We start from the raw sequence: 21629 nt of genomic DNA, 5'->3' as shown, positions 1-21629 counted from the left end.
ATGCCACATAACTAGACACAAGTCATATTAAAATTCAAATGTGAAACAAATGATTCAAGGGAGTGATTTACATTAATGAAAAATATATAATTCAAAGCAAATAATTTTTTTCACAATTTAAAAACAATTTTGAATTGAAATTAGTGTTATGGAACCTTTAAACAATAATTTAGAAACACACAAAGTTTCATAAACAGTATGATATGCAGGCTAATGCATAGGTTACTGAGTAAATACTGCATCTGGTATAATTTCAAAGTTTTAGTCTGTTCGATACAGAATAAAAGAGGATATTAGTTAGTTTTTACTTCAGTTTCTCTCATCTTTTAAAATAATCCCTTTTTACCAGTCTGTTCATAAAAAGTCCCTGAAGTTTTTCACTTAGATTTTTCCTGGCAACATGGCTGATGTCTCTTATTCAATCAATTTTATCAACATGATCAGCTGGTGATTAGTTTCATGATCATAAAAGGTACTTAGCTAGACTTTTGAATTGTAGTCACTGCTTTATTGTTCTTTGCAAGTGGCCTTTGTGACTATGGGGTAGGATGAGAAAGTACAAGACATGCTTAGTAAGTCTGCAGATGAAACTAAAGTGGGTATCGTTGATAGCAAGGATGATTATCAGAAATTACAGCAGAATCTTGATTAGCTGGATAAAAGAGCTGAGGAATGGCTTGTTGCCAGAAATTTGTAAATTGTAAGGAAGCTCACATACTGGGGAAGCACGATAGGGAAAATGGCCATCATAGGATGATAGGAAGGTAATAAATAGATGTGTCAATGTATTTAGCTTTCACAACACAGCGTAATTAAAATAGCTAAAACTAATACACTGCTGAAAAGCAGGCATTTGTATCTATTGAGGGGAGATAGTTGTTCGCAGTTCAGGTTAGGTTCTTATCCGTTGCAACCCCTCAGATTACAGATGCTTTTTGTCACTGTACCCAGCAATTAACAGTCTTTTTTAATAAACTGACCCCATCAATTCACCAAAAAGGGATACTGGCATTTTTGGTACAAATGGGGATAGTGGTATACTAAATAACAGGAAACATAAGGTTCTAGATAACTTTGGGGAAGGACAAACATGAAAGATTACAGAGACATTGATCAATGATGACTTATTTCAAATCCATAAGTAACCATTGTGTCATGATAACATAAAAATGCTGTTGGTTCTGTGAATCTTTGTAACACTTTAGGTGTTTCTATCAAAGTGTTTTTTTCAGTGCGCATTGCTAAGGCTATCAATAAACCGACGTGTTCAATAGACTCACCAATGATCTACAAGCTGTTTTATTTTGTGTTTGTGCCTATCCGAGTACAGCCAGATATAGGGTACTGATATAGCACAAAACAGCACAAAATTCCCTCCTACAAGCTAATGGAGTTAATGCAGATGAGTGCGAGATGTTGCATTTTGGGGAGTCAAACCAGGGCAGGACATGCACAGTGAATGGCAGGGCCCTGGCGAGTGCTGTAGAGCAGTGATCAAGGAGTGCAGTTACATTGATCCCTGAAAGTGGCATCACAAGTTGATAGGGTGGTCAAGGTTTTCAATATACAGGCCTTCGTCTGTCAGAGTATTGAGTACAGAAGTTGGGATGTTATGTTAGTTAGAATATTGTTCAGTTTTACTTATCCTGCTACAGGAAAGACTTGCGCTGGAAGGACTGCAGAGAAGATTTACGAGGATGTTGTCAGGACCCATGGGCCTGAGCTATAAGAAGAGGTTGAGCAGGCTAGGAATATATTGCTTGGAGTCGCAGGAGGCTGCGGATAATCTTCTAGTGGAGTATAAAATCTACTCAGAGGATTGATGGGGTGAATGCAGTCTTTCACCCAGAGAATGAGAAACAAGAACCAGAGGACGTAGATTTAAGGTGAGAGGAGAAAGATTTAATCGGATCCTGAGGGGCAGAGGAGGTAGCTGAGGAAAGCACCATAACAACATTTAAAAAACATTTGTACAAGTACATGGATAGGAAAGCTTTAGAGGGATGTGGGCCAAACACTGGCACGTGGGGCTATTGTAGTTGGGGCATCTTGGTTGGCATGGACAAGTTGGGCCAAATTACCTTGTTTCCATGCTCTATGGCTACAATTCAAAAAGCAACTAAATGGCTTTGAAATGTTTTCCAATTATTAAAGATGTGTAAAGGACAATGTAACGGCAATTTTCTGTTTTTCTTGTTAGAATCATAATATTTCCATAAAAAGCTGAACAACATTTTATAAAGGTCATCTTGATTGGCTTATTAGTTGTGGGCAGCAACATCTGAGACTCACCCACGTAGGGGGAAAAAATGAATATATGTGATCTCAACATGACAACGGGAACAAACATGTTGATTCTCACTCCCTTCAGGGATGGAGCAATCTTGCAAGTGTGTTAACATAGAATTAAAAAGTTTTCAGATTTAGGTACCAATTTCTCCAATTTCAGACTCTGAATTATTTACATTAATGAGTACCTTCCACCAAAACTTTACTTGCAGAGTATCTTTTTAACATAATAGGGCATTGTTTTAAGGGTAGACTCCCGATATTTCACAAAATAATATTTTAAAACAAAAATGTTTAGCGACGCACTTTCCCCACTCACCTGAATCTTTTGACATGGAGATAGAATGATTTTGTTTTTTCTTACACAGCAGCAAAGCGGCAATCAAGTTATGGTTCAAAATCTTGCTCCAATCCATAAAACAGGACAGCACAGGAATGGGTCCTTCAGTCCACAATATTTGTGCCGAACATGATACATCACTGAAGATAGACACAAAATGCTGGAGTAACTCAGCAGGACAGGCAGCATCTCTGGTTAGGAATTTCTTCAACCCAGAGATGCTGCCTGTCCTGCTGAGTTACTCCAGCACTTTGTGTTAATCTTCAGTTTAAACCAGCATCACCAGTTCCTTCCTACACATGATGCCTAGCTGTACTGATCTCGTTTGCCTGCACAATCCATATCCCTCTATTCCCTGCACTTTCATGTGCCTATCTAAAAGCCTCTGCCTCCACGCTATTACCATGCCTGACAATGTATTCTACCACCCTCTGCGTAAAAAAAACTTGCACCCACATATTTCCATTAAACATTCCCTCTCTCACCTTTTAGCTATGCCCTCTAGTATAGGACATTACCACCCTGTGGAAAAAGGTCTGTTTACCCTTTCCATGCCTCTCATAATTGTATATACTTCTATCAAGTCTCCCCTCAAAGTCTGATGTTCCAGAGGAAATAATCCATCCAACCTCTCCCTGAGCTGAAACCTAATCCAAGCAGCATTCTGGCAAACCTACTCTGCACCCTTTCCAAAGCCTAATCTTTCCTGTAATGGGACAACTAGATTGTGCATGATACTCAAAATACGGCCTAACCAAAATCCTACATCATGACTTCCTGACTCTTGTATTCTAAAACCCCTAGCAATGTAGGCAAGCATACCATATGCCTTCTTTACCACGCTATCTACTTGTGTTGCCACCTTAGGAAAGCTATTAACTTGGACTTCAAGGTCCCTCTGCACGTCAATGCTATTCTTGCCATTAACTCTCTCCTTACATTCAACCTGCAAAGCGCGAAACCTCAGACTTACTCGGGTTAAACTTCATCTTCCATTTCTTCAATCATTCCTGCAACTGACCCATATCCCACTCAAAATTCTCATACCAACCCCTCCCCATATACATTGTGTATGCGTGTACGTGCGTCTCCACTAGTCACAGATCTCTAGCCAGAATATCTACCTTCCACCACAATCCTCTGTCCTGGCCAACAAACCCTATTCAGCGAGGATAGGGGACAAATCATCCACTACGATAATCCTCAACTCTGCTGCTCTGCAAAGATGCCTTCTCAGCCCCCTTCTTTACTCATTGTACACCCATGACTGTGCAGCCATCCAATTTAATTTACAAATTCACAGACCACACCACCGTTGTGGGCCAGATATCAAATAATGATGAGACAAAGTACCGGAAGGAGACTGAGAAACCTCATGACCTGGTGTCAAGACAACAACCTTTCTCACAATGTCAGCAAGACAAAGGAGATAGTGATCGACTTCAAGAAGCAAAGTGGTACACATACCATATGTTCATAAGTTTTTGGAGCACAATAAGGCGATTTGGCCCATCAATTCTACTCCGCCATTCAAGCATGACTGATCTATCTTTCCCTCTCAACACCATTTTCCTGCCTTCATCCCATAACCCGACATCCTTATTAATCAAGAATCTGTCAATCTCCGCCTTAAAAGTATCCATTGAAGGCCTCCACAGCCATCTGTGGCAATGAATTCCACAGATTCACCACCCTCTGACTACAGGAATTCCTTGATTATTCCTGGGATCATTCTCGTAAACCTCCTCTGGACACTCTCCAATGTCTGCATATCCTTTCTAAGAAATGCAGTCCAAAACTGCTCACAATACTCCAAATGCGGTCTGACCAGTGCCTTATAAAGCCTCAGCAATGCATCCCTGTTTTTGTATTGTAGCCCTCTCAAACTAAATACTTGCATTGCATTCGCCTTCCTTACTACTGATTCAACCTGCCATCCAGCCAACCTGCTATCCATTCTCGTATCTAACCTCTGATACCATGGGCTCTCATCTTCTTTAGCAGCCTCACATCCAGCACCTTATCAAAGGCCTTCTGAAAAACTAGGTAAACCACATCCACTGACTCTCCTTTGTCTATGCTGCTATTTAATTCTTCAAAGAATTCCAACAGGTTCGTCAGGCAAGATCTCCCTTTCACAGAAACTATATTGGCTTCTGCCTATTTTATCATGTACTTCGAAGTACTCAGAAACTCAACTTTTACAGCAGAGTAATATTTGCAATTTTCCAATCAACCGGAAATACCCCTGATTAGTGATTCTTGAAAGATCACAACTAATGCCTCCACAATCTCTAAAGCCACCTCTTTCAGAACCCTGGGGGGGGCGGGGGGGCAGTGCATCTTGAATGTCACAAAAACTAAGGAGCTGATTGTGGACTTTAGAAGGACTCAACATCCGAGGACGTACACACCACTGGAGATAAATGGGATTACTGTGGTTAGGGTGAGCAGCTTTAAATACCTGGGAGTCCACATCACAGAGGATCTGACATGGACAAGACACATTGCCGCAATGGTGAGTAAGGCAAGGCAGCGCCTTTACCACCTCAGACAGCTGAGGAAATTCAGAGTCTCTCTGAGGATCCTTCAGTGCTTCTACTCTGGGGCTGTAGAAAGCATCTTGTCCGGCAACATCTCAATCTGGTTTGGGAACAACTCTGCCCAGGACAGGAAGGCTCTGCGGAGAGTAGTGCATTCGGCTGAACGCACTATGGGAACTACACTCGCCCCCCTGCAGGACCTATACATCAGGAGGTGCAGATCCAGAGCCAGCAACATTATGGGGGACCCCTATCACCCCAGCAACGGACTATTCTAGCTGCTACGGTCAGGCAAATGCCTCCACTGTCACGCTGTGAAAACAGAGAGGATGAGACGGAGTCACTCCACTAACTTCCATCCTTTGACTCTCTTGAATTTACTCTCTTCCTGGTGTCTTCCGCAGTGAAGACTGATGCAAAATACGTATTCAATTCCTCTGCCATTTCTCTATTCTCCATTATCATTTCTCCAGCATCATAAAGTCCACTCTTGCCTCGTTCTTACTCTTTATATACCTGAAGAAACTTTTGTTATCCTCTTTTATATTATTGGCAAGCTTACTTTGCATTTCTTTTTTTCTCCCCGTATTTCCTTTTTAGTTACTTTCTGGTGTTTTTCGAAAAGCTTCCCAGTCCTTCAGGTTCCCACTAATCTTTACAATGTGATATGTCTTCTCTTGTAGTTTTATGCTGTCTTTTGACTTCCCTTGTCAGCCACAGTCGCCTCATTCTCCCATTCGAATCTTTCTTACTCTTTGGAATGAAAAGATCCTGCATCTTCTGAATTGTTCCTAGATCCTGCCATTGCCTTTCCATCGTCATTCCTTCTAGGGTCCCTTTCCAATCAACTTTAGCCAGCTCATGCTTCTGTAGTCACCCTTGCTCAACAGAAATATTAACATATCCAATTTCATCTTCTCCCTCTCAAATTACCCGTTTGCCTTGATTCACAAAATGCTGGAGTAACTCAGCAGGTTAGGCAGCATCTCAGGAGAGAAGGAATGGTTGACGTTTCGTGTCGAGACCCTTCTTCAGACTGATGTCAGGGAGGCAGGACAAAGGAAGGATTTAGGTGGAGACAGGAAGACAGTGGGAGATCTGGGAAGGGGGAGGGGAAGAGAGAGAGGCAGAGGAACTATCTAAAGTTGGAGAAGTCAATGTTCATACCACTGGGCTGCAAGCTGCCCAGGCGAAATATGGGGTGTTGTTCCTCCAATTTCCGGTGGGCATCACTATGGCACTGGAGGAGGCCCATGACAGAAAGGTCAGACAGGGAATGGGAGGGGGAGTTGAAGTGCTCAGTCACCGGGAGATCAGATTGGTTAAGGCGGACTGAGCTCAGGTGTTGAGCGAAGCGATCGCCAAGCCTGCGTTTGGTTTCGCCGATGTAAAGAAGTTGACATCTAGAGCAGCGGATGCAATAGATGAGGTTGGAGGAGGTGCAGGTGAACCTCAGTCTCACCTGGAAAGACTGTTTGGGTCCCTGGATGGAGCTGAGGGGGGAGGTAAAGGGACAGGTGTTGCATCTCCTGCGGTGCAGGGGAAAGTGCCCGGGGATGGGGTGGTTTGGGTAGGAAGGGACGAGTGGACCAGGGAGTTACGGAGGGAACGGTCTCTGCGGAACGCAGAAAGGGGAGGGGATGGGAAGATATGGCCAGTGGAGGGATCCCGTTGTAGGCAACGGAAATGTTGGTGGATGATACACTACCTGTTTGCCTTGACGCTGCTAAAGTAAAGATGATTGAAAACTTCCAAATTTGAAGAGTAAATATCACCAACAACTTGTCCTGGACAAATCATATTGAAGCAATGGCCAAGAAAACACACCAACGCCAATGCCAATACTTCCTTATAAGGCTTAGGAAGTTCAGAATGTTCCAACAACTCTCACCAACTTCTACATCTGCGCCACAGAAAGCATTTTATCGGGATGCATCATAGCATGGTTCAGAAACAGCTCCATCCAAGACTGCAAGAAATTGCAGAGAATTGTGGACGCAGCTCAGACCATCACACAAATCAACCTCCCTTCCATTGACTCCATTTGCACCTCACACAGCCTCGGCAAGGCCACCAGCATAAAGATGACTTGCACCCCAGCCATGCCCTCTTCTCCCCTCTCCCATTGGGCAAAAGGTATAGAAGTGAAAACGTACACCTCTGGATTCAGGGACAGTTTATTCCCAGCTGTTATCAGGCAACGGAACCATCCTATCAACAACTAGAGAGCAGTCCTGTACTACTACCTACCTCGAACTATCTTTGATCAGACTTTACTGGACTTTCTCTTGCACTAAACATTATTCCCTTTATCACGTATCTGTACATTATGGATGGCTCAATTGTAATCATGTATTATCTTTCCGCTGACTGGTTAGCATGTAACAAACGCTTTTTACTGTACATGACAATAACCTAAACTAAACTGTCTTCTATGAATGAGCTAGTTCCAAATCCTTATGACCAAGTCATTGTGACTCCCATGCATCTTAATCTTCTGGAATATAATTCTTTTTTTAACCTATGTCACGTGTGGCTGCGCCTAACGGCTGCGGCTCTCTGGCAGTCTGTTTGTCTTTTTTCCTTTTTTTTTGTTTGGGCGTCGGTGTTGGGATGGTTTTTGTTTTTGTTTTTGGCTGTGTATGTGTGGGGTGGGGCGGGGGGTGGTGTGGGGGAAACCTTTCTTTTTTTAGGTCTCTTCCCCGGGGCGCGGCTTGGCCGCGGGGCCTTCCATCGCCCGGCGTGGCTCGGCCGCTGGACTTAACATCGCCGGCGCGGCTCGGCCGCTGGACTTAACATCGCCGGCGCGGCTCGGCCGCGGGGCCTTCCATCGCCCGGTACGGCCGCGGGACGATTCAGCACTCGGCACAGCTCGGCCGCGGGGCCTTCCATCGCCCGGTGCGGCTCAGCCGCGGGGCCTTCCATCGCCCGGCGCGGCTCGGCCACTGGACTTAACATCGCCGGCGCGGCTCGGCCGCGGGGCCTTCCATCGCACGGTGCGGCTCAGCCGCGGGGCCTTCCATCGCCCGGTGTGGCTCGGCCGCTGGACTTAACACCGCCGGCGCGGCTCGGCCGCGGGACGTTTCAGTGCCCGGTGCGGCTCGGCCGCGGGGCCTTCCATCCCCTTGCGGGGGCTGTGCGTGTCGGTCGCCTCGGTAGGGGTCGAGCTGCCTGTCCGTGGGCGTGGGGGGAAGACAGTGGAAGTTTTGTTGTCTTCCATCACAGTGAGGGGGTGTTTGGAGTCACTGTGATGGATGCTTGTGTTGGGGTCGTGTGTCTTGTGTTCTTTTCTTTTTTGTTGTGTTCTGTGACTGCTGTAATTTCGTTCGGTACCTCGGTACCGAATGACAATAAAGTTCTGTACTGTACTATTTTTTAAATTTTGTAGATCTCAAAGTAGATTTGTCCCTCAAAGTACTGACCAAGTTTGGTGGGCACCTTGAATTGTTTCCCCAAAAATTATAATACGAGACAGACACACTTCTCTTCAGAAGGGGATAGATGTTCAACTATATTGTTATTTATAAATACAGATCTTATTTCCAAAACTCAATAACTGTTTTGAGTGCATGAACAGTTCTCCCACTAGTCTTACTGTCTCCGACTACATTCTATCTTTGCCCCGCCCCCTCCCCTGACATCAGTCTGAAGAAAGGTCTTGACCCGAAACATCACCCATTCCTTCTCTCCAGATATGCTGCCTGACCCACTGAGTTACTCCACCATTCAACATACTTAAGAACATGGGAAAATAGGAGCAGCATGAGGACACTTGACCCCTCAAACCTGCTACACTATTCAAAGGCTGATCTGCCCCATCCCTCATTTCATCATTTGTGCCAGTTCACCATAACAAGGAGTTCAAATCAATGAGCAATGTCACAGATTCATTGGCTCATACTGACAATCAAATAGCTATCCACAGTAATCTCATTTCCAGCACTTGGTCTGTAGCCAACAGTGCCCTGGCGATTTAAGTACTCATCCACAGTAAGGATTAATCATCATAGAGATTAATCTGAAATTACCATAAATTTAACAACTGCATGCAATATATTTTCCAGGAGGTATTAATTCTTCAAAAATTGAATATACTGTCAGCAAAAATATATAGACTTCGGTAGAGTTGCTGCCTTATAGCGCCAGAGACCCGGGTTCAATCCCGAGCACAGGTGCTGTAGAGTTTGCACATTCGTCCATTACGTCATCACAATAACACACACGAGCGTGCCCCCTGTCTACAAGCCCTGGCTAAATCACCCGTGTCCATCCACACCACACAAAGCAACATGAAGCTCACTCTGTTCAATATCCGGTCCCTCAACAATAAAAGCCACATTCTGAATGACTTCATCCTGGAAAATAAACTGGACTTCCTCCGTCTGACAGAAACCTGGCAACAACCTCTGGACTACCTCACACTCAACCTCACTACACCCAACGGATACTCCTACATCAATAAACCACGCTCGGAAGGCCGAGGTGGTGGGATTGCCGTAATTCACCGACAGGACTTCAAGATCAGCCTCATCTCCATCTCATCTGCTCCTTCATTTGAACACCTGGCTTTCAAACTCTCTGGCCACACACAATTAGTCATGGCAGTTGTCTACCGCCCTCCCAAACCACACCCATCATTCCTTTCTGACTTCTCTGACTTTCTGACCCAGTTCTGTTCTCTCTCCCCCTCAATCCTCCTCCTCGGTGATTTCAACATCCATATGGACTCCACTGACTCCACAATAACCGCTGACTTCACTGAAATACTCAACTGCTTTAACCTCACTCAACACGTCAATTTTCCCACCCATAACCGTGGGCACATTCTGGACCTTGTCTGCTCCACTGGACTAAATCTACATCACCTCTCTGGCTCCGACCCCACCCTCTCTGATCACTTAGCCATCACCATGTCTGTCAACATTCCCACCCCAGCTCCAAGACAAAAACGCAAAATCAACTTCCGTAAGCTGAACTCTGTTTCACCAACCTTGCTCTCATCCTCCCTCTCTGAAATAATGTCCGCCTCTCCCTTCGTTGACCTCCACAGCCCCTCTGACCTCACTGACTACTACAACCACACTCTCTCCTCCTGCCTCGACCAGCTTGCACCTATAAAAACCAAAACAGTTTCCTTCACCCACTCTGCTCCCTGGTTTACCCCTGAACTCCGCATGATGAAAACTCATGCCCGCCAACTTGAAAGACTCCGCAACAAAACAGGTCTCACAATTCACTCCCAAGCCTACAAAGACCACCTGCAGCACTACAAAGATGCCCTCTCCCGTGCCCACTCCACCTACTACTCTCAAATAATTCACTCTGGCTCCGGAAACCCAAAAACACTCTTCTCTACAATAAACAAACTCCTCAGCCCCCTGGACACCATCTCCCAATCATTCACAGTTGACAAATGCACCACTTTCCTTTCATTCTTCCAAAGCAAAATAGACAGCATCTACAGCACCTTAACCACCAACGCACCTGCTCCCCCTCAAACCACCTGCCCCCCCCTTATCCTGTCAACCCCTGCCTCAGTTCTCCCCAGTCTCCACCACCGACCTCTCTGACCTCTTCACAGGAATAAAAACTGCCACCTGCTCTCTGGAGCCCATCCTCTCCAGCTTTGTCAAGGCCTGCCTTCCTGCTCTCTCTCCACTTATCACTGCAACAATAAACTCCTCCCTGTCCACTGGCATCGTCCCGCCATCCCTCAAAATCGCTGCTGTCACCCCCATTCTGAAAAAACCTGGTCTCAACCCTGACACCCCAAACAACTTCAGACCAATCTCCAACCTACCCTTTCTGTCCAAAGTTTTGGAACGTGCTGTAGCTTCCCAACTCAAATACCACCTCTCTACCAATAACCTGTATGAAACTTTCCAATCCGGATTCCGCTCCAACCACAGTACTGAAACTGCGCTCCTCAAAATCACAAACGACCTTTTCCTCTCCTCCGACGCTGGCAACCTCAACATCCTCATCCTACTTGACCTCAGCGCCGCCTTTGACACCATAAATCACTCCATTCTCCTCACCCGACTTGAAACCTCCTTTAACATCACCGGCACAGCCCTATCCTGGTTCAAATCTTACCTCTCTGACAGGCACCAGTTCATCTCCATTAACAACTGTAAATCCCCCACTGCTCCCCTCCCCCAAGGTGTCCCCCAAGGCTCAGTCCTTGGCCCCCTCCTCTTCATCCTCTACCTGTTCCCCCTTGGTCAATTAATCCGCCGTCATGGTCTCAACTTCCACTGCTTCGCCGATGATATCCAGCTCCTCGTCTCCACCAAGTCAATCTCCACCACCACACACTCTACACTGACAAACTGCATCACTGAAATAAAATCTTGGTTTCAATCAAATTTCCTCAAACTCAACTGCAACAAATCTGAAATCATCATCATCATTGGTCCAAAAACGCTCACCAAATCCACCCAAAACTTCATCCTCAATATTGACGGTCTCCCAGTATCCACCTCCCCTCACATCCGGAATCTTGGAATCATCTTTGATCAAACCCTCTCCTTCGAAAAACACATCACAAAGACAGCCTTCTTCCACCTCAAAAACATTGCCCGTCTCCGTCCATCCCTCTCCTCCACAGCTGCAGAAACCCTCATCCACGCTTTCATCACCTCCCGTCTGGACTACTGCAACAACCTCCTCTATGGCTCACCCTCAAAAATCATCAGTAAACTTCAATACATTCAAAACTCCGCTGCCCGTCTACTCACCCACACCCCGATCCGTGACCATATCACCCCCGTCCTTCACAAACTCCACTGGCTCCCCATCCCCCAGAGAATCCAGTACAAAATCCTCCTCATGACCTACAAAGCCCTCCATAACCTGGCCCCATCCTACCTGACCGACCTCCTCCACAGGCACACTCCCACCTGCACCCTCCGCTCTGCTGCTGCCAATCTCCTATCCCCCCACATCCGGACCAAACTCAGATCCTGGGGGGACAGGGCTTTCTCCATCACTGCTCCCACCCTATGGAATTCACTACCCCAAACCGTCAGAGACTCCTCCTCACTCACCACATTCAAAACATCACTGAAGTCTCACCTGTTCAGTACTGCCTTCAACCACTGAAGGTCACCTCACCTTCTGTCTCCTTTCTCTGTTCGTTTACTTATTTATCTATTTATTCACTTCCCTATGTTCTTTAAATCCCCGTAAAGCGTCTTTGAGTATATGAAAAGCGCTATATAAATGTAATGCATTATTATTATTATTCTCCCGGTGACTGCGTGCTCTGGTTTCCTCCCACATTCCAAAGACATGCGGGTTTGTAGATTCATTGGCGTCTGTAATGTTTCCCTAGGATGTAGGTTAGCTTATGCGTGATCGTTGGTCAGCGTGGGCTCGGTGGGCCAAAGGGCCTTTTTCCACGCTGTATCTTCAAACAAACAAACAATTTACATTTTCTTCCCTGTCATTTATATATATATATATCACATAACAGCAGAGGTCTAAGCACTGATCCCTGCATAACACCGATTAGACCTTCAGCCAGAATAACACCTTTTACAACTACCGTTTTCTGAGTATGCGTCATGAATCCAAAATACCACGTAACTGTGGATTCCATGCATCTCAATTATTCTGATTCAGCCTATCATGATATCCTCCTCAAATGTCTTTCTAAATTCCATGTAAACAACATCTAATGTCCTACCCTTAACAATCACCTTTGTCACCTCCTCAAAAATTTTAATTAGGTTTGTAAGACATGATCTGCTCCAGACAAAGCCATGCTGATTGTCATCATTAGACCATATAGTAAGCTAAGCTTCACGGAAGCTATCGAATTGAGGCAAAGAAGTTTTGATATCTTGGGCGAAATACGAATTAGCAAAGAAGTGCACCAAGGTGGATATATCTGCAAGGCCTGCATCCTCAGAACATGTGGGCAGCTGGGGATGAATTTGCGGAGGTATTTGCAAATATGTTTGCTTAAGCCACAGGTGGAGTTCTGGAAGACTGTGGGGTAGCTAATACATGTTATTTCAGAAAGGCAGCAAGAGGATGCCAGGGAACTACAGGCTGGTAGGTAAATAACTGGAGGGGTTTCTGACGGACAGGACCTATCACCATTTGGGTAGACAAGGACTGATTAAGGAAAGCAGATTTGTGTATGGGAAATTGTGTTTCAGAAATCTGTTACACATTTTGGAAGAGGTAACCTACGGGATTGATGAGAGCAGAGCAGTGGACATTGTCAAAATGGACTTTAGCAAGGTCTTTGACTAAGATCCTGCATGGTAAGCTAGACTGAAAGGTTAGATCACATAGGATCTAAGGATATATAATTAGCTTGATGATAAGCAAGGGATAATGGTCGAAGGCTGTTTTTTTTACTGGAGGCCTGGTGTTGTGCCAAATGGATCCAGTATTGGTCATTTATTTTAAATGATTCGATGAGAATGTACATGATGGCATGGTTAATAAGTTTTCAGATGACACTAAAATAGGAGGTATCATGGACAATGAAGAAGGGTGTAAAAAATATCAGCAGGATCTTAATCATTTACGCAAGTGGACTGAAAAATGGCAATTGGCGTTCAATTCAAATAAATGCAAGATATTGCATTTTGGGAGGTCAAACCAGGGTAGGATTTTCATAGTAAATGATAGGGCCCCGGGACTGAAGTACACAGAGGTATCTAGGAGTACAAGTAAATAGTTCCCAGAAAGTCATAGATAGGCAGGATGGTGAAGAAAGCATATGGCACATTGGCCTTCATTAGTCAGGGCATTAAGTACAGTAGTTGAGGTTTTATGTTGCAGTTGTACAAGACGTTGGAGTATTGTTTACAGTTTTGATTACCCAGTTTTAGGAAATACTAGACCAAGTGGACCCGTTGGGCCCAAACCTTTCCTTCATTGGTGCAGCACCCTCTCCTCTCCCACTCCCCCCTTCCTCTCCCCATCTCTCCCCCCCTCCACCCCTCCCTTCACCACTCTCCCTCCACCCCTCCTCCCCCACTCCATCCTCCTTATCCCCCCCTCCTCCCCCTCCCTCCCTTTAAAAATATAACCAATTTCAATGATACTTCTTTCATTAAGACCAAAGGGACGACAGTGAGTAAGGTGGGCCTAAAATTGTCGTGCTATCATGTACCACTTTGGCTGTAGTTCAGGAACAAATAAACAAACAAACGAACAAAAGTTTTAGTATATAGATGTCATTAAGCTGAAAAGAGTGCAAATACGATCTACAAAAATGTTACTGGGACTCGTGGGCCTGGTAGGGAGAGATTGTGCGACGATTTTATTCCTCGATGTGTAGGAGATTGAACGATGATCATATAGATGTGTACAGAATCATGGGGGGCATAGATAAGGTGATTACAGTCTTTTTCCAAGGGAATAGGAACAAAAAATGAGAGTATAGGTTTAAGCTAAGGGAAAGAGGGACCCCATGAGCAACTTCTTCACATAGAATGGTGCATACATGATACGAACTGCCCCAAAGAGTGGCTGAGGCAGATACAATAACAATTTAAGATACATTTGGACAGGTACCTGGATAGGAAAGGTGTAGAAAGATAACGGCCCTCCACACCTCAACATGGGCAAAAATGGCTAGCTTTGATGGGCTTTTGGTTGGCATGGGACAAGATGGGCAAAAGGACCCATTTCCCTGCTGTATTATTCTTTGACTCTATGTACCCTATGTACTGTGATTATATCCTTTTTTCCAGGGGAAATCTCCTCACCACATCCAGTTTTCCACGTTCAAATGAGATCTCCTGTCAGTCTACTGAACTCCTGTGAATGGAACCCTACTTTTCCCAATCTCTCCTTACAATAGTCCCGATACAATCGAATTTTTCCACCTGAAGCTGCATCAACCATAGTTGCTTACTTATCAACATCACCTTGAAGACAGAGGCATCTGGAATGAGTACTTAAATGCCAATCAAGCAAACTTTTTTGCCCAAATGCTGTCAGCCTTTTGTTGAAATTGCATTATTCCAGGAAGGTATTCTATCACGCACATAACTTCTATGTTGCAAATGATTAAAATGCTTTGAGGTATTTGGGTCACTCACTTCAGGAGTCTCAGTATCTAACCGGTTTTTGTAGTTATGGTACTGATGTGGTTGGTCCAGCTGAATTTCTGGTCAATGGTGACCCCAATGATGCAGAAGGTTGGGAACTCAGTGATGGAAGTGTCATTGAATATCAAAATTAGATGGTTAGTCTCTCCTGTTGCAGATCATCTGGCACTTTTGTGGCCTGAATGTTACTTGCCATAATCATCCAATTGTCCGAGTACCTTGGTCTTGTTTTATGCATGCATGGTCTCCTCTGTTAGCTTGAGAGTTGTGAATGGTATTGAATCTAGTTCAATCATCAATAAATTTCACTTTTGACCTTGTATAAGGAGGCTCATTGATGAAGCACCAAAAAATGGTTGATTGCAGGACACTGCCTTGAGGAACTCCTGTAGTGATGTCCAGAAGCTGGGTTGACTGACCAACAACTACATCCGTTATCTCTGTACAACGTATTACTCCAGTTATTGGAGTTATTTCCCTATTATTTTAAATTTCCAGCAATGTGGACATTGGTTAGGGCTGCTACATTATAGCTGAATGAACCCAGTTCCATCCTGAACTTGGGTACTATATGTGGAGTTTCACATTCTCCCTTGAGTTGTCTCCCACATCAATGACATGCCACTTTGCTAATTGGCTCCCATAAATTACCCTTGGTGTCGGTGGTTGGTAGGAGAAAACAGGCATGTGAAAAGGGTAGGATGCAGGAGTAAGGGAAATGAGATAGGGAATGGAATGACATTGTCGCAGACTGGTATGACATAATGGACTGAGTAGTCTCCTTCAATGTCATAACAACTAGATACATCCATCAATTTTAGTCTTACCAGGTCCTCTTGATGCTACATCCGGTTAGCTCCAAAATTCAGCTTTCAGAACAAGAACATGATGATCCCAGGAGCAAGAGGGTGGTGGTGAAACCTAAACTGGGCATCAGTAAGGGGATTACTGGCAGGTGTTTTTGATAGCCTGTTGTTGATGCCTTACATCATTTTGCTGTGAATTGATGAGTAATTAGCTAATTGGGTTTGCCATGCTTTCTATGAACAGGGCACACACGGACAATTTCCCACATTACTAGGTAGATGCCAGCATGATAAGCATACACAGTTTGTCCAGAGCCAGGGCAATTTTGGAGGGCACATCTTCAGTTGAAGATGGATGTGCTCTGCTCCAATAACCATTGCTATAACCAAGGCTTTCCGCCATTTTTCAGAATCATTTGAGATAAATCAGTGGTTAAAACTGATTTCTGCGATGTTAGGCAATATCAAGAGGAACTTCTGGCAGAACATGCTTGTGACCCAATGGGTCCACTGGTCTAGTAACAATTAAAAACTAACAGCTATTCAAAAGATAAACAGTTTAACAGGTATGTTTATGAACCTAAAAAGGACCATAATTTAATCCTAATCCCTACAAATTGACTATTACCTGCCAGGATATTTATATGTGGTCTCCACACCTCATTGTACAGTAACATTTCTTGGGAAATGTATGTGGTTGTCAAATGATAAAAGGATTTCTGGTGCATGGAGGGCAATTGAAAAACTTGCCACATTGTCTGTCTTATCTTTCAGAGTTTCAAAGCAGTGACTTTTCATCTAAAGTAGCTAAAGTAAAGGAGCTCCTCTTATTAAATCTCATGTTGAAATATCAAAAGCTTTCTGTAGCCCAATAGTAATAGGAAACACCAAATGAAAAATCAGTAAATCAGACAGCATTTGTGGAAAGAGAAAATGTTTTAGATCCAAGACCCTTAATTAGAACTGAGTCTCAGGCCTGTTGCAGTGTACGGATTCACAACATTCAGTGCAAGACAACATTTTTTCCTTCCTTTCTAATGTCAAAGATAACAAACCAACTCTTGGAATCCAAAACCCCTTCTAACCTTTCACTCTAACTCTCACCCAGTTCCAGTTCCTGCTGTGTTTTCACAAGTTATAGGAGTAGAATTAGGCCATTCGGCCCGTTGAGTCTACTCTGCCATTCAATCATGGCTGATCTCTGCCTCCTAATCCCATTTTCCTGCCTTTTTAGATTTAGAGATACAGCGCAGAAACAGGCCCTTCGGCCCACCGGGTCCGCGCCGCCCAGCGATCCCCGCACATTAACACTATCCTACACCCACTAGGGGCAATTTTTTTACATTTGCCCAGCCAATTAACCTACAAACCTGTACGCCTTTGGAGTGTGGGAAGAAACCGAAGATCTCGGAGAAAACCCACGCAGGTCGCGGGGAGAACGTACAAACTCCGTACAGTACAGAACCCGTAGTCAGGATCGAACCCGAGTCTCCGGTGCTGCATTCGCTGTAAGGCAGCAACTCTACCGCTGCGCCACCGTGCCGCTCCTATAGCCCTTGACACCCGTTCAAATCAAGAATTTATCTATCTCTGCCTTAAAAATATCCACTGGCTTGGCCTCCACAGCCCTTTGTAGCAATGAGTTCCACAGATTAACTACCCTCTGACTAAAGAAGTTCCTCCTCACCTCCTTTCTAAAAGAGCTCCTTTTAATTGTAAGGCTATAACCTCTGGTCCTAGACTCTCCCATCAATGGAAACATCTTTTCCACATCCACTCTATGCCTTTCATTATTCTCTAAGTTTCAATGAGATCCCCCCCGTCAACCATCTAAACTCCAGCGAGTAAAGGCCCAGTGCTGTCAAATGCTCATCATATGCTAACCCACTCATTCCTGGAATCATTCTTGTAAACCTCCTCTGGACCCTCTCCAGAGCCAGCACATCCTTTCTCAGATATGGGACCCAAATTTGCTCACAGTACTCCAAATATGGCCTGACCAGCGCATAATAGAGCATACATCTGTGTTTTTGGATTGCAGTCCTCTTGTTTTAAATGCTCGCATTGAATTTGCCTTCCTTACTAGAGTCCTGCGCCAGCACTCCCAAGTCCCTTTGCACCTCCAATTTCTGGATTCTCTCTCCATTTAGAAAATAATCTATGCCTTTATTCTTATTCAAAATGCATGACTCCGCACTTTGCTATACCGAATTTCATCTGCCTCTTCTCCGCCCACTCTCCAAACCTGTCCAAGTCCTTCTGCAGAGTCCTTACTTCCTCTACACTGCATCTCTTTACCTTCTGCCATCCAGCCAACCCGCTATCCATGCTAGTATCTTCCCTTTAATACCATGGGCTCTCATCTTCCCTAGCAGCCTGATGTGCGGCACTTTATTGAAGGCCTTCTGAAAATCTAGGTAAACAACATCTTCAGCCTCCCCTCTGTCTGTCCTGCTATTAACTTCCTCAAAGAACACCAGTAGAATCAGCAGGCAAGATCTTCCCTTCACAAAGCTATGCTGACTTCGGCCTATTTTATCATGAACTTCTCAGTCTCTCAAGGGGATAGAGAATTTACTCCAAAGTGCACTTTGCTGCTTGATGATTTTTCTGTGCAAACAATTCAGACCAAGTGTCTTGATGTATTAATCCATACTTTTCAGGTGCAAAGCCACTTTTTTCAAGTTAACATTGTTTTAACAAAATTTAGAGCTGGGGAGGGGCATCCAATATTTTCAGCAGCTGTTAATAATGAAATAGTTTCATGTTATTCAGAAAATACACCATAGTTTTATAAGTACAGTGGCAGAATGGTAAAATTTCTGGACTTGTCTACGACTGGAAGTTACCAGTTAGCAGCTAGGGAAACTTAATTCAGATACTTACATAAATCTGGAAATAAAAGTGTCATTAATGATGACCTCTAAACACCCAAGTGTCACAAAAATCCTGACATTGGCAAAAACCCTCCCATTTCTTTCCCTAGGTCAGACGCGCCACATGGGTCATGGCTTATTAATGACTGGCCTCTGAAATGACCCAGCAAAAGTCTCAGCTCCAGGGTTTACATGTATTAATATTAATTTCGCCATGAAAATAGATTTAGTTAAAAAAACTAACCGCCCACCGTTTATTTTAAATGACTGCGTCCTTGTCATTACTGATCCATTACCAGGTGAAATAGGCGCCCAACTAAAAACGTGCTGGCATCCAGTCATCGCCTCAACTGTTCGCTTAACACCTACCCACAGAACCAATTTTTCCATGAATTCGCGATCATCCTCTTTCCATTGTTGGCACTTCACTCACTTTCTTTCTTCCCTCTCTGGATCTTCAGTAATTGCTCTCTTTCGACATCTGCACCGTCTTCGTCCAGCGACTCCACCACATCCATTAGTCTGCCCACTGTCACTTTCCACTTCACCTTTTCCCCTCCCACCCACCACCACCACCACTCGACAAAATTAAAATCACTTCAACCTCTGCAAACGTAAACTTTTCCACTTAAATTTCAATGGGAGCCAAAAAATAAATAAATAAAGGCAAAGCCCCTAAAATCCGTTCCCGGCAGTTTTATGACAGAAATGCCGCCAAAATGTTGGCGGGCGGACGAACCCCCACCGGCCGAGCGTTCGCTCGCTGCGCTTCTTCTGCCATTTTATCGTCGAACTGGCGTCCGTTTGGCGCTCGAGCTCAAAGCTCGCTCCGCCAGGGGAGTCAGAGCGCGCCCAACTGCCTTCACACAGGGATGTAAGGTGTCGGGGACGGCGAGGTATCGTGGACGCGCCGGGGAGGCAAGGTGTTGGGGATGCGCCCAGCTGCCCTCACCAGGGAGGTAAGATGTCGGGGACGGCAAGGTGCCACCCGCGCCAGGTCAGGGAGGTAAGGGGACGAGGGCGCTCCCGTGACGGGACCCCCATCTGCCTCGCCCACAACCTGCCCCATCACATCCTGCCTGATCCACAATCTACCTCTCCACTTAACCCTGCCCAACCTCTTAACCTGCACCCTTCTCAATCTGCCCACAGCTCAACTGCCCAGCCCACTTTACTGCCCCCACTCAACCTGCCCAACCCGCTTTACTGCCCTGCCCACTTAATCCACCCTTCCACCTAACCCTGCCCTACCCTCTTAACCTGCAATCTTTCTTTCAACCTACCCCGCCACTCCATCTGCCTAGCCCACTTTACTGGCCCCACTCAAATTGCCCCATCTACACAACCTGCCCTGCCCACTCAACCAGCCCCTCCATTCAACCTGTCCAATCCACTTTACTGCCCTGCCCACTTAAACTGCCCCTCCACTTAACCCTGCCCTGTCCTCTTAACTTGCACCCATTCTTAAGCCGCTCCTCCACTCAACCTGCCCAGCCCGCTTAACCTGCCACTCACTCAACCTGTCTGAAGAAGGGTTGCGACCCGAAACGTCACCCATTCCTTCTCTCCAGAGATGCTGCCTGTCCCACTGAGTTACACCAGCATTTTGTGTCTACCTTCGATTTAAACCAGCATCTGCAGTTCCTTCCTACTTACTTAACCTGCTGCCTCCACTCCACCTCACCTGCCCCGCCCCACCCCTGCTTCTATGCCACCTGCACCCGGTCTTATCTGCTGCCTCTTATCAATTGCCTTGTCCTATCCGAGCCCATCCATCCCTCAGGCCCGCTACCCTTTGCCTACCTTCATAAACCTCCAGATTTGATGCCCTTTTCTAATCTTTGCCACTTCTGCTGCTCCTTTCAACCCTTCGAATCCTGTCCCTTCACCTTTCAACAGATCACCTCCTCACAACCCCGCAGTCCCCCCACCCCAACTCATCCCTGTGTTTCTTCTGCCATTCTCATTGCAGATTAACCATTCATGTGTTGTACCTCATGATATCTACCTGAACCCATGTCCTGCCTCCCCAGATGCACCTGCCTCCACCAGCTCCTTCTGTCCCTTCTCTCCCACCTAACCATGTATCCCTCCTCTACTTAATCCTGCCACACCCTCTCCCACATCTTGCCAGTTCCAGATCTCTTTCCTATCCCGCTCAGCAAGAGTTTTCTTCAGACCTTTCCCAATCTCCTATGTTTCTCATTACTCTGCTGTCATTCTCATTATTCTGTCCTCCAATGTTCTGCTTCCACTTCCCATCTTTAGTCCTTCTCCATATTCCCTGCTCAACTCTTGTCTCTGACATCCCACCCCTCTGCCTCTGCCATCTCCTGGCTCTATCCTCTTGCCAGCCCAATCTCACTGTACGATCCTCTCACTTCCCCTTCCCAAATACTGCTGCTCAGTTTTTCATTTCTGTGTCTCCATATGCATATGTACTGAGCTTTCATTTCTGCTCCTTTCAGCCTTGTCCCCTGAGAATACCATTCTGCCTCACCGACCACCTACACGTACAATCAGCCCTTTTCCACTCTGCCTCACTGTCCCCAGTATTCCTATCCTTTTCCCTTTCCCTTGGACTCTGTTTGTGTGCCACAACATGTTTAAGCATACACTGGCATTTTGCCAACAATATATAACATTAATAACAAGCACTGTTTTGGGCTCCGAGCCTTCCAGCTAACACATGGAGA

The 21629-nt window shown here is 45.3% G+C and overlaps 2 protein-coding genes across 3 annotated transcripts in view; one reads left to right on the top strand and one right to left on the bottom strand.

Moving 5' to 3' along the window:
- The window catches only part of gjc2 (gap junction protein gamma 2), an 86077-nt gene extending 66730 nt beyond the window's left edge, over positions 1-19347 (bottom strand). Inside the window, exon 1 of the mRNA XM_078424085.1 lies at positions 19303-19347. The gene's annotated coding sequence lies outside the window, so the exon portion shown is untranslated. The remainder of the gene's footprint in view (positions 1-19302) is intronic.
- Positions 19348-19740: 393 nt separating this feature from the next.
- The window catches only part of LOC144607298 (5-beta-cholestane-3-alpha,7-alpha-diol 12-alpha-hydroxylase-like), a 34643-nt gene continuing 32754 nt past the window's right edge, over positions 19741-21629 (top strand). Inside the window, exon 1 of one of the 2 annotated variants that reach the window (XR_013549092.1) lies at positions 19741-19892. The gene's annotated coding sequence lies outside the window, so the exon portion shown is untranslated. The remainder of the gene's footprint in view (positions 19893-21629) is intronic. The other variant, XM_078424039.1, reaches the window with a different exon arrangement.

Source organism: Rhinoraja longicauda, chromosome 2 (genome assembly GCF_053455715.1).
Source record: "Rhinoraja longicauda isolate Sanriku21f chromosome 2, sRhiLon1.1, whole genome shotgun sequence".
Taxonomy (NCBI): Eukaryota; Metazoa; Chordata; class Chondrichthyes; order Rajiformes; family Arhynchobatidae; genus Rhinoraja; species Rhinoraja longicauda.
The sequence above is the reverse complement of the archived record's forward strand: the minus strand, read 5'-3'. Positions and strand labels throughout refer to the sequence as shown.